The 16,060-nt window shown below is 47.2% G+C and overlaps 1 protein-coding gene across 4 annotated transcripts in view; it reads left to right on the top strand.

The window, feature by feature from the left end:
* The window catches only part of EXTL3 (exostosin like glycosyltransferase 3), a 97,356-nt gene that overhangs the window by 13,675 nt on the left and 67,621 nt on the right, over positions 1–16,060 (top strand). For 2 of the 4 annotated variants that reach the window (XM_065730495.1, XM_065730492.1), the window contains exon 2: positions 7,307–7,368. The exons of the other annotated variants lie outside the window; for them this stretch is intronic. The gene's annotated coding sequence lies outside the window, so the exon portion shown is untranslated. The remainder of the gene's footprint in view (positions 1–7,306; positions 7,369–16,060) is intronic. 4 annotated transcript variants of the gene reach the window in all.

Below are 16,060 nucleotides of genomic sequence, written 5' to 3'. Positions count from 1 at the left end.
CTTGAGGGACTTCACTGGGTCAAGAGTCCTTGACGTTAATGGTAAGAAATACAAAACAAGCACTTCATTCCCTCCCTCTTCAGCCCTGCCTGCTGAATTCAACCCCTGTAAAATTGAGACGCACGGTAATGCTCTCTCATCCTTTCTGTTTTTCTTATTAACTCCTGTACACACCTTTGTTTTCTCTCCCTTACAAAGTCACAGAAAAACTTGAAACAATTTTCAGGTGTCTGTACCTGTGTATGTAGGCTGTATGTAGGCAGTATGTAGGCCCTGCTCCTGGCACTGTTCCCTGTGTCCTGGCTTCCCATGCTCAGGGACAGCGTGTGGAGCTGACTGTGCTGAGAATGGTGCTGCTGAGAATGGTGCTGCTGAGGAAGGGCACTGACAAATATTTCAGCTTCTGAGCTGTGATAGAGAGGTAAGGCACAGGCTGTGCTCCAGAGCAGTGGTCTTTTGAGGGAAGTAATACATCCTCTGCATGCAAAAGATGCTGCTGCTCCCAGTCGCTGTGTGCGAGAGGATCAAGACTGAGCAGCTGAAGGGCAAAGGCAAAAATCACAGGCACGTGTTCATCACATCTGTGGCTCGTGGTGGCTGCTGTGGTGAGAGTGCACCAGCAGCAGCGATGGTGCAGAGGCTTATGCAGGGCGTCGGACCCCTTATTTTCTTTTGCCCTCTTTTGGTTGTAAATAGGCTCTCTTGGTCACAGACAAGAACACAGAAGGTTAGGAAATGTTATTGCAAGTAAGTGATAAGAGGTGCTGTGAGCTCACTCTATCGTGGCTGTGTAGTAAGGCAGATGGATAAATGACTGGATTGAAACCAAATTCCCTGACAAAAAAGCATAAATGTAACCCTGGTTTGCTGTGCTGTTTCGTGCCACCCTGGGACAAGGGTGGAGGGAGAGAAATGATGGTGGAGTAGGAATGCTCCTGCAGGCTCCTCTTGGTTTGAAGAGCTAATTAACTTAGGGTATTAGTTTCTTTACTGTTTAAGGTGATGGCAGCATTTGAATGGGAGGCATTTAGGTCTTTTGTGCAGATGTAGTTGTCTGTAGCTAAGCTGTTTCCTTTCTTTCCCTGAGGTCTGCTTTGTAGTCGGTGGAGAAAAGCAGCCGTTTGTGCAGGACGATTCATCTTGTCCTAAGTAGACATCTTGAACCAATCAAGTTTTATGTGCCCTAGAAGTGCCTGCTTCTTCTGCCAGCTCCAGAGAGCCAGATCAGCTCGTTCACATGCAGCAGTAATTGTTCATGGCCATGTCTCACTGAATGGGAAGTGGCATGCACAAGGCCCGAGTGGGTAGCTCGAGAGGCTGTGCGAGCTCCTCTGAGCTGCAGCTTCCTCCCTTTTGAAATAACCAAGAGGTGATGTGATATCTCCAGCTCCAGTTGTGCTACATGGTGGCAGGTGGGGCTTTGTGCCCCTTTTCTTCCCATATCAAGGACAGCCAGATTGCTATGAGAGGGGTTGAAGGGTTTTTTTGCCCGCTCTCCTGACTGTGGAAAGATGGGCCAGTTTGCCCAGACAGAAAAGATCCAGCTGGATGAGGAGCTGTCTTTGCTGCAAGCTTGGAAAGGGACTTGCTTGATCACAAGGAGGAATGAGACAACATAAAGGGCTTTTCCTGGTGCTCTTTGTATCTCTGGTCAGATGTTGCTGGAGGAAATCACAGTGCAAATGTTTTAACTCTCTGAGTTGAGCCAAGACCATTCAGAGCAAACGCTCGGAGCCTGTGAGGGGTTTTTGTGAAGGAATCAAGCTTATTGTCAGCTGTGGTGTTCAGACTCCTGGGAAATTGTGACCATTGTCTGGGCTATTATTGCTCAATAAAAGCTTTGCATTTCCTCATTCACAGCCTCAAAAATCTGCTTCTCCGCTTTCAAAAATAACTCCACGTGAGCTGCAATTGGGAACGTTCAGAGGAAATTCTTCAGCCATTTAAAACAAAGTGCAGGAGGGGAAGAAATGCCTCCCTTGAAGTGCTTTTACTTGTCAGCAAGGAGTGATTGTGTCCGAGTTGTGTTTCCTCGCTCTGGAGGAAGGGCATCGGGGTGAGCGCTGCTGCAGAAGGTTTGTTTGCTGCAGCCTTGGAGGATTTGCTGGGGAGCCCTGGCACTGGGATGGGTGCAGTGAAAGCCTCCTCTTGGTGCACCCCTGGTGTCTCCAGGCAGGAGATGGGACAGCTGTGGCTGATGGGTTAGACTTTGAGGCTGCTCCAGGAGGAAAACCTGTGCCACATGCGCATCAAAGGATGTGCACTACTTAGGGCCACTGCTCCTGCTGGCTCGGTGCTGGCCCTTGGGTGCTGCCCAGCGCAGGCACTGATGGGACCCAGCAGGTGACAGATGCAGAGCCAGCACCTTTCCCAGCTGGGCTCACTGTTGGATGCTGGGCTGGGAGTTCTGCTGAACCAGCCAGCGCTGGAGTGGGGGAGGAGGCAGGGAATGATGCTGCATGCAGGGGAGAGCAAGCTGGGGGCTCTGCAGGGTGCAGCAGCCCTGAAGTCTGTTCTGTGTAATTTCTGCTCTTCCTGACTCCTGCTGTGAGGCTTCGGCCCTGCACAGAAGCCCTTGAACTATTTTGAAAATGCAGTTTTTTGAGACTTGTTTCTTTCCTCGTGTGTGTTCTTTGGGTTTATTTTCCTTCCCCTTGTGTGGGAATAATTACATTGCTTGTTTCTTATGTGCTCTGGCTTTGAAGAGGAGGAAGAATGTATTTGGGTTTGGTTTCTTTCTTTCCTCCTGCATCAAGCAGTGTGGTTTCTGCTGTTAGAACGTTCTGGGCAGCAGTTGGTGCCCACGTACAGCACAGAAATGTGTGTTTAGTGGTTGCTTGGCACGCTGGCTCTGGGTGTGCCGCCTTGCTTTGTTCAGTGCTGGTGCACAGGATCAGCCATAATTTATCATCTCCATTAAGTGCTATTAGCAAGTTGTGCTCTGTGTGGGCCAGAATACATATATACCTGTATGCATGGACATATGCACAAATCCCATACGTGTATAGGAAATGCGTTTTGAACTAGGAATTGGGCTTGATGATCCTGATGGGTCTCTTCCAACTTGGGATCCTTCATGAACGAAGCCTTCCTTCGGAGCTGCAGGACAGAGGCTGCAGCAGGAGGTGTGTGGGGTCGTGCTGTGACAGTGCCATAGTAGGCAGTGGTGGGGAGGCTGAATGCTTTGGCCTGGGCTCAGTTTTACCCCTGAGATAGTAAGTTTTCCACTGACTTGCCTTTTCGTTGCGTTGAGCAGCTTACGAGCTGTAATGGGGTTAGTAAACAGCAGGAGAAGCACCGGAGTAACTGTGGTCTGCGGCCTGAACAGGCATCTGCTGTGGGGTAGCCTGGGGAAAAGGCACGGTCCTGCAGCAGCACAGTCCTTCCACCTCTGTGCGGACTGATGGTGATCGTGTGCACCATTAACATTCCACGCTTGTGTTTGGAGCGTTTGCTGTGGTTCAGTTTGCAGCCAGGTGACTTATCCAGGCTCATATATTGAGAATATTAGGTGTTCCTTCCTTTTTTTTAACCACTGGCATCTAAATATAACAAAAACGCAGGCTGGGGCTCTTTAATGAGGCGATAAGTCGTTCCTGCTCCTTTTTCAGAACAAACCACCTCGCAGGGTGCTTTCTCTTTGTGCAAACTTCTGCTTTGCATTTCCACCCATTCATGTTAGCACGAAGCCTCCAACAAAAGGCAGCGAGAGAAGGCTCTGCTGCTCGGACCCTTTTGGTGCACACAAACCCGAACTCTTGCAAACAGAAAACATGTGGCTTTGGCAGGGAAGCAGCAAGCTGTGCAAGTGCATGGGTTGGGGTGAGATTCTCTGATTTGTTTATTTTTGAACCTTTAATTTCTGGGAGGAAACGGCTCTGCTCCAGGAGCAGCTCTGGTTTTCAAACACGCTGCAGCAGCAGACGGACTGCGGTTGTGGTTTGACAGCTGAAGTCAGGAGACGCCTGTGAAATCAGATTATGGTGGTGGCTGTGCGTGAAATCTCGGGTGGCTGAGCAGCACTGTCCCTGATGCAGCACGTTCCTGGAGCAGCATTCCCTGAGTCGCCGTGCCTGATGGCCTGTTAGCTTCGCCGTGCTGCTGCTTTCACCAGGACATCTGTTGCAGGGTTGGGCTGTGATCTGTAGCACTGAGCTGTCTGAATGGCGGAAGAGATGCACTCCTTCCCTTTTTTTTTCCTTTTTCCTCTTCCCCCACAGCTCACAGTGGGTGTGGGATGAGCTTCTGAGGTTTAACAAAGCCAAGTGCAGGATCTGTGCCTGAGTCAGTGCAGCCCCTGCTATCAATACGAGCTGGGGAATGTAAGGATAGAGCACAGCTGTGCCGAGAAGGACCTGGGGGTGATGATGGATGGCAGCTGGGCATGAGCCAGCACTGTGTCCTCACAGCTTTGAAAGCCAACTGCAGTGTGGCCAGCAGGGTGTAGGAGGTGATCCTGCCCCTCTGCTCTGCGAGGTCTCACCTGGAGTACTGTGTCCAGATGTGGAGTCCTCAGTACAGGAGAGGCATGGAGCTGTCGGAGTGTATCCAGAGGAGGAGGGCTCCAAAAACGATCTAGGAGATGGTACACCTCTCCTACAAGGACAGACAGAGCTGGGGCTGTGCAGCCTGGAGAAGAGAAGGCTGTGGAGAGATCTGAGAGCAGCCTGTCAGTACCTAGAGTGGAGCTGTAAGAAAGGAAAGGACAGACTCTTTAGCAGGATCTGTTGTGATAGGGCAGGGGGAAATGGATTCAAACTAAAAAGGGGGAGATTTTGATTGGATGAAAGGAAGAAGATTTCTATAATTTGGGTAGTGAGGCACTGGTGCAGGTTGCCCTGAGAGGTGGTGGGTGCCCTGTCCCCTGCAAACACCCAGAGTCAGGCTGGATGGGGTTCTGAGTTGTCCCTGCTCATCGCAGGCAGTGGGACCAGATGGTTTTTAAGGGTTTTTTCTAACTCAAGCAATGCTGTGATGATCCTAAGTTGGCCTTGATGTGGTGACAAGCTGTAAGCTGGGGTTCCTCTTACCAAAGATGGATTGGGTAGCTATGCTGCTTCACCAGGGCTTTGTAGGAAGGGGAGGAAGGAGCCTTAGCAGCTCCATGCTGTGATAGAGGTCTGAAAGTCTGTGTCTTATTTTAGTGCAGAAAACAATGGGTCTGTGAGTAATTGTTTAACCACGAACTATGTCAAAGCAGCTGTGGAAAAAGAGGAGTTGACTGAGATTTCAGAGATGCCAGTCCTCATGAGAAGCTTCAGGGGGAAGGCAGGCAGGGCTGTGGTTTTGAATTTAATACCTCTTTTGACGGGCAGTCAAACCCCAGCAGTCGGATGTAGCTGGGCCATGCACAGGCTGAGGCACTTTATTTACAGACTGCGCATTCATTCGCTCGTGGACATTGAGGCCCAGGGATAAATCATTAACTGCAGTGCCGAAGCAGCGAGCCAGGCACCCGCTGAGCTGCATTCTCCCCCTGCTCCCCAGCTCTGTGTCCTCTCGCTGCCTAATCCACAAAATCCAGCTGTTTGCGGAAGCGGTCTCTCAGTTATTAATGTTAATTAGCCGAGCTCTATGAATATTCCTCTAGTGTGCTCTTCCAAAACATACCAAGTGCTAAGCTCTTCGCCTGTGTAACGAGCATGTCTGTAGCTGCATCACTAATTGGCTGCATCTCTCTGAGGATGTGTCCACCTCTGGGGAATGGGAGCTTTGGTGTTCTGCTGCTGAGGAGCCAGTCCCCTCTGGGCTCGCTCACAAACCTGTGCAGTAGTTATTTCGTTAGATTTCTGGCCTTTGTTTTTAATCATTAGTTTCTCTTCTGCACGTTCTGCTTAATAAACAGTGCTGTTTTTAATATTATTTATCACCAACTTTGTCATTAGTGCGTTATTATAATCAGAGCCGACAAAGCACTCCGTTTGATATATTCTCCAGGTGGGGGTTGTGATTTAAGTGCTCTTCTGGAAAGCTTTTATGCTGTGAGAGAGGTGCTCCTCGTGCTGGCAGCAGCTCTAAATCTCTGCCTCCCAACTCCCATCCTGCAGCACCACCTCCTTCTTCCAGCTCTGTGTCGAAGAGAGACACAAATGGTGCTCTTTGCTCTATAGGTAAATAGCAGGGCTGCAGAGGAGAATTGGGATAGACTTGGATTTTTATATATCTTCAGGTTGGAGAAGTGGTGTGAGCCCAGCAGGTGTGTGCTAGTTACGACAAGGAGGGATGTTCTCTCAGAATAAGTACGTTTTGTCCTCAGTCTTAAATTTTTGGTCTCATCTGAAAAACTCTTGGTTTTGCCATTTGATTATAATTTGCATTTAGATTGGCTGCCTGAAGGGGAGTCGCTCACGGGGGGGAGATGGGGCCGAGTCCTGTGCAGATCTGACTGAGAGTAATGGCATTTACATAAAAACCATTAGCTCTGTTATTGATAAACATGAAAAACATCCATTTTGTGTAATTTTCTGATGAGGACCCTTTAATATAAGCATACAGTAGCACAGCAGTAGTGACTCTCCTGCCCCTCATCCCTCCTAACTGACCCCTTGTTGTTCTAAGGGCAGATTTGATGGAGATGTTATTGGTAGGGAGATGAGGAGGTTTCTCTTCCATTTCTGTGAAGTATTTGGGGTTATTTGTACACGGTAGGGAATTTTTTAATGCCATCTTAAGAGGGGTCTCTGTTAATTGAATGTGGTTTTGATGTCTCTCTGAAGCACGGTTGGTCTGTGCGTTGATGTATGTTAACATGTATGGCTAGTGATGTGTTTCTCTTTTCTCTGCATCACAATGAGAGTAATCTTTTGCTTAATCAAAACAGGGTTTAGCAGAAGTTGAGTGGCTCCTTATTATGAGCATACAGTTTGTTGAGGTGTGTGCTAGATCACAGCCCTTCTAATCCTTCCTGGCCGTGTCTTGCAAATGAAGTACTTGTCTCAGTGGGTATGGAGAAAAAAGTTGTTTCCCCACATAATAAGACAAAGCACACGTGTAGTGGTGCTTTTGGTGGTCAGTGTGTGCCACAAACAGATGTGGTTCTCTGTGGCAACTGATTTTTGTAGCTATTGGTACAACTCCCTTCCATAACTATCTTTCTTTATGCTTGGGTCAGGTTGTGCCTTGTTGGGAGCCTCTGGAGGCAAGCAGTGCCATAGCTGATTTCAGGCATTGCAGCAGTGCTCTGAGCTTTGCCAGCATTCTTAGTTTTCAACCTCAGTGTTGTGGAGGGCCTGCCTGGCTTTCCTTTGCTCTACTTCTTGGGTCTGTCACTTTGTCTATACTTACAGCTTATTCTCCTCTCTGGTAGGATCCAGGTGAATGAGTGGGCAGCTGGCTACAGAGAGACATTCTGGTTGATCACCTTTTCCAGTAAGTACCCTTACATTTCAGGGATGGGACTTCCTGTAGTGCCTACTGTTGTCTTCAGATTGACTTCACTGGAGGGGAGCATTAACTGCTTATTTGGACAACACTGCTGTAGAAATATGAACTCCTTTGGCTTAATCTTGTTTCATTTTGGGAGAAGTGGAAGTTGATAGCTCTAGCTGCTTTTATCCAAAGTGCTCAGTTCTGCCTGTACCCCACTTCCAGTGGTGTGCAGGTCCCAGCTGAACGAAGAACCAATATGGTTATGCCTTGTACCTGCTTGAGGCTGTGGGAAATCTATACTGAAGGCGTTGCCACAAATTAATAATGTGTTGTGTGGTTTCCTGTGCTGCAGAGCAGAAGAGGCCTTAGGGTCAGGAGAGCAAGAGTTCTTCTGCTCTGTTCCAGCCTTGCAGAACTCAGTGAGGAGGGAGGATGAGGAACCTGCTCAGATGCAGGGGTTAGTCTTCGAGGCATGTTGTGAAATCAATTAAATGAGGCTTGGCTTGACTTGTGGGATGGAAAGGGTATGAAGAAAGTACTAGAAAGTGCTGCCTATTATGTGGCAAGGATGACTTTTTTTTTCCTGAAAGTGAAGGAGAAAATTATTATTTCATGGGGACTTTTTACACATTAAAATGTCTTGCACGCACACTAATGGGCTGTAATAATGAGCCTGTGCTTTATGAGGTGTCTACAAATACTGTTAAACTTGTTACTGTGAGGAACTTCAGTTAATACGCACCGGTTAACTGGATCATGCTGGCCCATCTGGTGCATAGCCAGGCTGAAATAGTTAACTGCCTACTGTAGGCATCTGCAAGCTGCCTCTCAGCTTTTGGATGCAAAATGCAGGCACAGGCACAGCAGGTGAGTGTGGGAGCTGTGATGATGGAGACCACTGTGCAATTAATTTCATTGTAATGACCCTAGCAGGCCGCTCTCCTAAGGGTAACATGGGATGATGAATTTTAGAACTGAAGGCGTTCATAAACAAAAGACAAGGACAAATTGTGCACTTGGAAACTGGAATGCATTTGCAGGTTGGCTTAAAAACATCCTGGGAGCAGGGCAGATAATGCTTGTGCTTCTGTGCAAGAAGGGGAGGAAGAAGCTTTCTTGTGTGTGGCTTCTTCTTACCTCTGGCTAGTATCATGTGACATGCATGCTGTCCTTGGTTCAGATGATTTGTTCCCGCCTAATGCAGCATTAATGTAGCTGTTTGCTTCTGAGTTCAGGACAGTCTTTCTACCTTTGGCACCTTCTGTATGTGCCAGCAGCAGTGGGGGCTCCCTTCTCATCTGGCACAATGCCCGTGAGGAATACTGAAACTGAAAGCAGCGGAGAGGTTGTGTTGAAGAACAAATGATGCTGCTATTGGGCAGTGGTGCCCCATGGTCTTAATTGACAGGTCTAATGCCAAGTGTGTTTAGAGTCAGATCCGCTGACTTCAGTAGCTAAAATAAGTCAATATCATTGAATTCTCTTTCTCCTTGTGTATCTTAAAGAGAATGCTGTAAGTTGTAGCCTGACAGCTGTGCAATCTGCAGAAGGCTGCAGGACTTTGTAGGCTTCCCCAAGGGCATAATTTGCCCCGCAGAACACTTGTTTCAGCTGATGCTGTGTGAAGCAGCCTAAGCACTGACCTTCAGAACCAGATACGCTTTTGTGGGCGTGATGAAGAACAGAAGTAGGAGACAAGGATTTGAGGCCTGGGAGTCCCTTTGTAGAGCAGAAATTGTGATTAAAGCAAGAAGTCTGCGTGTGTGAATTTAGATCAGTAGGAGGTGGCAGGGGAATGGATCAGAGGAGATGCTAGAAACAAGGTCTGGCTGTGATCGCCATAGATTGGGATGGGAGAAGAAACCTTCAGAAAACTCCTTAACAAGTTGTTGTTTCTCAAGACTCTGAGCACTGCATGTCTGAATAACTGGGCTGGGGTTGGGATGTTAGGAGTCTTCTCTTCGAGCATCACCTGAGGCTTCATGACTTGGCAGGAAGGCTGCATGTTGGGAGAGGCTATATTGCAGGGCCCTTGCTGTACATAGACGTGGTTGATGCTTCCTGTGCAGGCACTGGGCTTACTGTGAATGTACTTGTGCTCACAGTAGCAGATAAGAAGGCAAAGTGAAAGCAGTTTGGTAGTGCAGTCTAGTATTCCAGACTAAAAGATCCAAAGCTGATTTAGCTGTCCTCATCACAGGTGTTGTTCCGTGACTTTGACCATCTTCACTGCTCTTCTGCCCTCTCTCCTTCTGAGAAGAGCTTCTGTTCGTGGTGCACATCTGGGTTTTTCTCTCTTGAATGTTCTTGAAACCCTGTTGTTAGGAGCTTGAAAGAGCCATTAGGTTTGAGGGCCAGGCCTTTTGTTTCAGTGCTGTTTATGACCCTCAAAAAGATGCCAGGTGTTTTGTGTGCTTCACATAACAATATAACAGATATATATATTTTCTTCTAAAAGGCAGGAATTTGTGCCTAATCTAAAGACTATCAGAAAAGCTACAAATAAACCTGATGCATTCCAGTGCACTGAGTCACTGGGTCAATGTAGTATTTAACAAAGAGTCCTGGCAGATATTGTGTGGCTTTGTGCTGAAGCTGTCAGCCAGGATATGTGACGTATCTCTGCATCCTGCAGGAATTTCAGGAAACTAAATGGCTGGTAGCATACACTGCCTCCTCTAAATGGGGACACAAAGTGCTTCGGATGTTAAAACTTCTCCCACCCTCCACTGGTTAAGAAGGGAAATTGTATAAAAAAAAAAAGAGAATAGTTCTTATCTGGATAAACATAGAACTGTGTCATCAAATGGGTACTAATTCTGCCAGGAAGAGTCATGCCCCTGCATCCCCTGTGCTTTGCACAAGTGCTGTTTATTAGTACTGTGGCTTCCCAAAAGTAGAACTGAAACACAACGTGATTAAAATCTTAGCTTTGTAGTCCCAGGTGTGCAGTGATGGTGTGCAGACTGGATGCCTGGGGCTGAGCCAGCTCTGTGGTTTTGTATTTCAGCCCTGACTCACATGCATGGCTTTTGTGCTGCTCTAAGGTGAATCACAGCTCACTCGCTTTGTGAGTGTGGTTAAGGTCCTGCCCTGTGGTCAGGCTGAGAAGCCTGGTTCTTGAGTCAGCAAGGGAGCACTTGGGTGGTTTTCTTCTTCAGCACTGTCACAGCTCCATGACCTGTCTAGAGCAGTGGTTCCCTGTGTTTAGGGTTAATCTCCACATCCTGGGCCATCCAAGAAGTGGAGTTCCCCAGGGCAGGGGTTGTGCATGGCACAAGGAGCAGGAGGGATGTGTGCAGAAGCTGTGGGATGGTCAGGGCTGTGGCACTGCTCAAAGTGTTCCAGTGTTGGGCTCTTGGCCTGAGATTTTTCATTCTTTCCTCACCATCTTCTTGTATATAACAGTTCTGTCTCATTGCTCTTGTAACACATGCGTATATGAAGTTGCATGCAGCCAGCTTGCCAGCCCTCAGGCAGCCTACAGTGACAATTTCAGGTACAGTTTAGTAAGACAGTATATTGGGAGTAGTTTTTACTGTGGTTAGGATCCAAACAGCCAAATCAACTGTTTCTCTTGTAGGTTTTAATGTTATTTTTGGCTAGGCAGTCCTCGCAGGGTGCAAATGGGCCAGATGTGGATCTCTACAAGAGTTCAGCACTTCCTGGACAGCACTGAAACACTGTTTATTTGTCCTGTTTTTGTATACTGACTGAATAATGTGACTTGTAAAATGCTGAGTTAAGTGCTGGATTCTGCTTTGCACAGGAAATAGGTCGTGGTGGAGGCACTGCATATACTTTTGGTCCTCATTTTGCATGGAGTGAGGGATGGTTTGGTGCCTTTGCTGGGATCCCTGCTCCAAGAAGCCGACTTGCACTGTCACCCAATGACTTTTTCATTTAATACAGCCATTGAGCTTTGGGCTTGAGGCTGCATGGGACAATGTTGTAATGGTGGAGTGGTAACAGGGAGCTTTTGTGACACAGTGACAAAGCCAGCTGTATGTGCTGAAGCGTTCCTGCTTGCTAAGCCTGTAATATCAGGCCCAGTTCTGCTCTCCTCCCTTCCCCTCTAGGAATTGGTTTGTACTTAGGTAGAATAAGTCACTGTTGGCATGTTTATGTCTTTTCTGCTTACAGTTCTAGTTAAACCCCTCAGTGGGTAAGAGGGGGAGAGCTCAAGTGAGGGTAGAATCATCATGCTGTATGCAGATCTGCAATTCTCCATCCTTCCTGTCCCCTCAGTGTTAGGGTTTTTTTTTTCTTTTTCTTTTTTTTCAGTGTTAAATCACAGAGTTCAACTATTCCCCAGCTGATCTTCTCCATGCTCTTTCCTGGGCTCATTGCGGAGCTCCTCCTGGGGCATTGCCCGAGCAGGCTTGTCAGCTGTATTTTTCATGCTGTCCCTGCTACAGAGTCAAGCTGTAGAGCAGTTTCTTCCTGCTTCTCTTATGCCTCCATCCTAAAAGGAAAAGTATTCCAAATGTACAGAGATACCATTAATGACTTCCATTTGAAGCAGAGATAAAACATTTTCTCATGCTCTTTAAGTAGCAGGGGGAAAGGGTCAGAAAGTTGCCAAGCTGGTAGCTGCTGTTGGGGTGGAGGATCATCATGCTTTTTGCACGTTCACTGTGAGAGGTCGTATTCTGCAGCCCATACTGATCCACAGGCATGGTGTGGGGCAGCCTCTCCCTGAGGGGGAGCTCTGCAGATAGCAGTAGCTGGTGAGAAGTGGTGTGAAGCCAGCAAGCAGCTGTGCAGGGATGGTGTCCTGGAGAAGAGCTGGAGTGCGTGAGCTTGGGTAATTGTGGGATGACACGAGGGTTTCCCTGCAAACTGAAGAATACCTTGGCTGCTCTAGCCTGCATCCTGACCAGTAAATCAGTCTGGATTACCTCCAGATCTGCCAGGAAGATGTTGCATATGGATAATAGGTGACCTTGAATGCTGAACAGAGGCCAAGGAGCTGACCTGGCAGTGATCCTCCTCGTGATCAGATGGTTGCTTTGCTTTGCTCTGTTGTCTTCCATAAACCACCCCAGGTACTGCAGCAGCAATGTATGGCTCTTTTGACTTCCCTCAGTGCCTCCTGAGTGCAATATTACTCATGTAACCAAGACTGATTGGGAGTATGATTCATGTATGTCTGGACTTTTTCACCTGGGACTGGAGTGGTGTCCCACACTGTTCTCAAGAGTGCTCGAGAGTACAAAACCTGAGAACAGATGATAACTTGCCTGTGATAGGAAAGTGTTCCAGTGGTTATTTAATAACAAAGCTATTTCAAAGTGGTTAAAAAAGTATTAAAGGGGGCTCTCCAGGAGGCTCACATTACTATAGTAACGATTGGGAGGCAGGGAACAAGTTAAATAATGTTTGCCAGTAGCACTAATTTGCTTCTGTGAGTAAAATCTATAGACAGCTGGAGGTAAACACTTTCTGAATAGCCTCAGCCTTGGTAAAAGATCGAGTAGTGAAGTTTCAGTTTGGATGAAAGTGCATCATCTCATGTTGTCAGCTGGAGCCATTGCTACGCTGCAGGTTTGCAGGGAAGTTTGGAGGAAGGCCCCTAGGAATGATAGGGGGAAGCACAAGTGAAATGCTCCTCCTTTTGTGTGAGTGAGGATATCTCCAGTGCAATTTGATCACAGAAGGCCCCGATATGAAAAGGGTTTACTTTGTGGAATTGTTCTGTCATTACTCAGCAGGATAATTGATTTCTGATTAGGAAGAAAATATGGCTGAACGTGTGTGTTTGAGGTCATAAAGTCCTCTTCAAAAGGCAGAGCTCTTAAACAGTGACAGCTCAGACAAGAGCAGGATGCTTGCAACTCCTTTCTGCCAGCACTGATGTAATAGCTGTTGTTGTTTAAACAACTTGTTTCTCCCTTCTTCATGCTCCTTCTTCCTCTTGTTGTAAATCAAAGGAAGAAGAGTAGGAATCAGTGTTGTTATCTTCCAAAAGTAATGACAAGGTTATTACATTTTTCACTTTTGGAAATGGTTTTGTCCTATTCTTCCTGTACCCAGAGGGTCTCAGACCCAGTGCTATCAGCTGGTGGTGCTGGTGGATGGAAAATACTGATTTCCTACTGACCCTTCTTCTCTTACTGCCTCCAAAGTCCCACAGGAGCTAAAAGCAAGCCAAGGCCAACCTTTCTGCCTACAGGGAGTTCAGATGTGGAGGTAGTGGGCATCTCTTCTAAACTTGAAGGTTTAGAAGAAGAGATCTTGGCCTATTGAGGTGAGCACGGGTCTGTCTTAGTGCGCTGTGAAAATCATCACAGAATGATAGAATCACTTGAGTTGGAAGGAGCATTTAAAGGCCATCTGGTCCAACTCTGCTGAAATGGATAGGGACACCCACAGCTCCATCAGTGCTCAGAGCCCTACCAGCCTCACCTTGAGTGTCTGCAGGGACCGGGCACCACCACCTCTCTGTGCAGCCTGTGCCAGTGCCTCACCACCCTTACTGTAAAAAAAAAAAAAAAAAAAAAAAAAGACTCCCTTACTGTAAAAAACAAAACAAAACAAAAACTTCCTTATATCCAATCTAAATTCCCACTCTTTTATTTTGAAATTATTTTCCCTCTCCATCATTCTTTCTTGTTGCCCCCCTTTAGGTTACTGGGCTGAAGTTTCATTTCTGCTTTTGTAAGCGAGCTTCAGCCTGGACCTCTTTTAACAGCACTGCAGGAAAAAATACCTGGAACCTTGAATCTTTAATAATCATCAGTGAAGAGCCAGGTTATGACCTGGATTTACACTTCTGAATGGAGGCAGGACGTGGGCAGCTGATCTGGAATGAGTTCAGCAGCACTGCACAGTGCCTCAACCCTCTGTGCAAAGGTGCAGTTGTGGCTGCTGCTCTGGATAATGCAGATCTTACAGGTGTGCTTCAAGTCTTGTACGAGAGCTTTCAGAATAGAGCTTTTGAGTTGAGAGAAGGGGAAGATGAATGCATTGCTGCATTGAAGCTGCCCCTGAGAAAAGGAGAGCACACTTCTTCCCATTGCTCCTGAATCCTTTTCTTCATCTTGCTGATCCGGCTGCTCTCTTTCCTTGTAGACAGATTTAGTGTCCTTTTAATTCTGCCTAAAGCCCTCACTGTGAGGCATCGCAGAGCTGATGCCTTTGAGAGGGAAAGGAAGCCTGTGTTAGGTCTCTGGGGAACTAATTTATACCGATACTCTTGGGTTTGCCATTCAAGTGTGTCTTTGTTGCTATATGCTTTTACCTTTGAGATGCACAGTGAGATGGTTCGTGGGGTCTGCTGCTGGCTGTGAGACTGTAAACACAGCTCTTCATCTTTTGCATGATGTAGCAGGGGGAATTTTGTGTAAGAAGTAGTACGGCCAGCAGGAATGGTGATAGTCCCTTTGTACTCTGTATTGGTGGGGCTGCACATTGAGTACTGTGCTCTGTTTGGGGCCCCTCACTTACATGAAAGACATTGAGGTCCTGGAGTGTGTTCAGAGAAGGGCAACAAAGCTGTGAGGGGTCTGGAGCACAAGTGTTAAGGGGAGCAGCTGAGGGCACTGGGGCGGGTCAGACTGGAGCAGAGAAGCTCAGGGGAGACCTCGTTGCTCCTTGCATCCCCCTGAAAGGAGGTGAGGTGGAGGTCAGCCTCTGCTCCTTGGTAACAGTGATAGTTGTGCCAGGGGAGATTCAGGTTGGGTATTAGGAAACATTTCTGCTCTCAGAGAGCAGTGATGCAGTGGCACAGCTGCACAGAGAGGTGGTGGGGTCACCGTCCTGGAGGTGTTCGAGGACTCTGGAGATGTGGCACTGAGGCACATGGGCAGTGGGCATGGTGGGGGTGGGCTGGGGTTGGACTGGATGATCTTAGAGGTCTTTTCCAACCCTGATGACTCTATGAATTGACAAACTATTTGGCCTGAAGTTGGATAGCTCAGTATTTCTGGTCAAAGTTGGATTTTGTAATTCTTTCTCAGCAAGCTGTGGATTCAGCCTTTAACCTTTTGACTGAGGAACTTCTATTTATTAGCAATAGTAATTTTATTTTACAAGTGACACTAGCAGATTAGGATGTGTGGGAACAGAGTAACTTCTCCCTTGCCAGCCCCGATAGATAGCACTGATGTGTTATTGTCTGACGTTGAATTTTATTTTGGTACAGTAAGAAATTCTTGCATATTTAAAGAAGTGTTTATAGTTGCATTTTTTCCCCAAACTGTAGTTAGGAAAAAAAAGGGACAGAAGCTGGCTACTAGCTGCTGAAGCATAATATCTGAAATAGAAGGGTTTCTATGTCTGCCTTGAACACAGAGTTCACATGCTCCAGAAACTTCTTAAACTGGAGCAAAGCCTGAATGGGGAAAGCTTTTTAAAAGCTCTGTTGGAAATCCCATACCAACAGGGGGTAGATAGAAATGTCAACAGGAGAAAACAGCCATGTCTTCTGCCCACACAGCCCAGTTTGTGTGCTCAGAGAGGTTTTCCTCTTATGGAGAAGGTGAAGATGCACAGAATGGCTGAGGGAAGTGAGCAGTGCAATGCGATGCCATCACTGAATCCTCTGGTGGTTTTCTTGGTCAAATTGGGGCCTGAAGTTTTGTTCTGGTGTTGTTTGTTTGTTTGTTTATTTCTCCTGTTCATTTTATTCAGGGTAAGCATTCCCATTACACTGTGCACATGAAAGGGATTTGGTGTTGTCTGAGATGGA

Source organism: Cyrtonyx montezumae, unplaced genomic scaffold (genome assembly GCF_038088225.1).
Source record: "Cyrtonyx montezumae isolate F1298 unplaced genomic scaffold, pur_monq_1.0 scaffold_13, whole genome shotgun sequence".
NCBI lineage: Eukaryota > Metazoa > Chordata > Aves > Galliformes > Odontophoridae > Cyrtonyx > Cyrtonyx montezumae.
The sequence above is the reverse complement of the archived record's forward strand: the minus strand, read 5'-3'. Positions and strand labels throughout refer to the sequence as shown.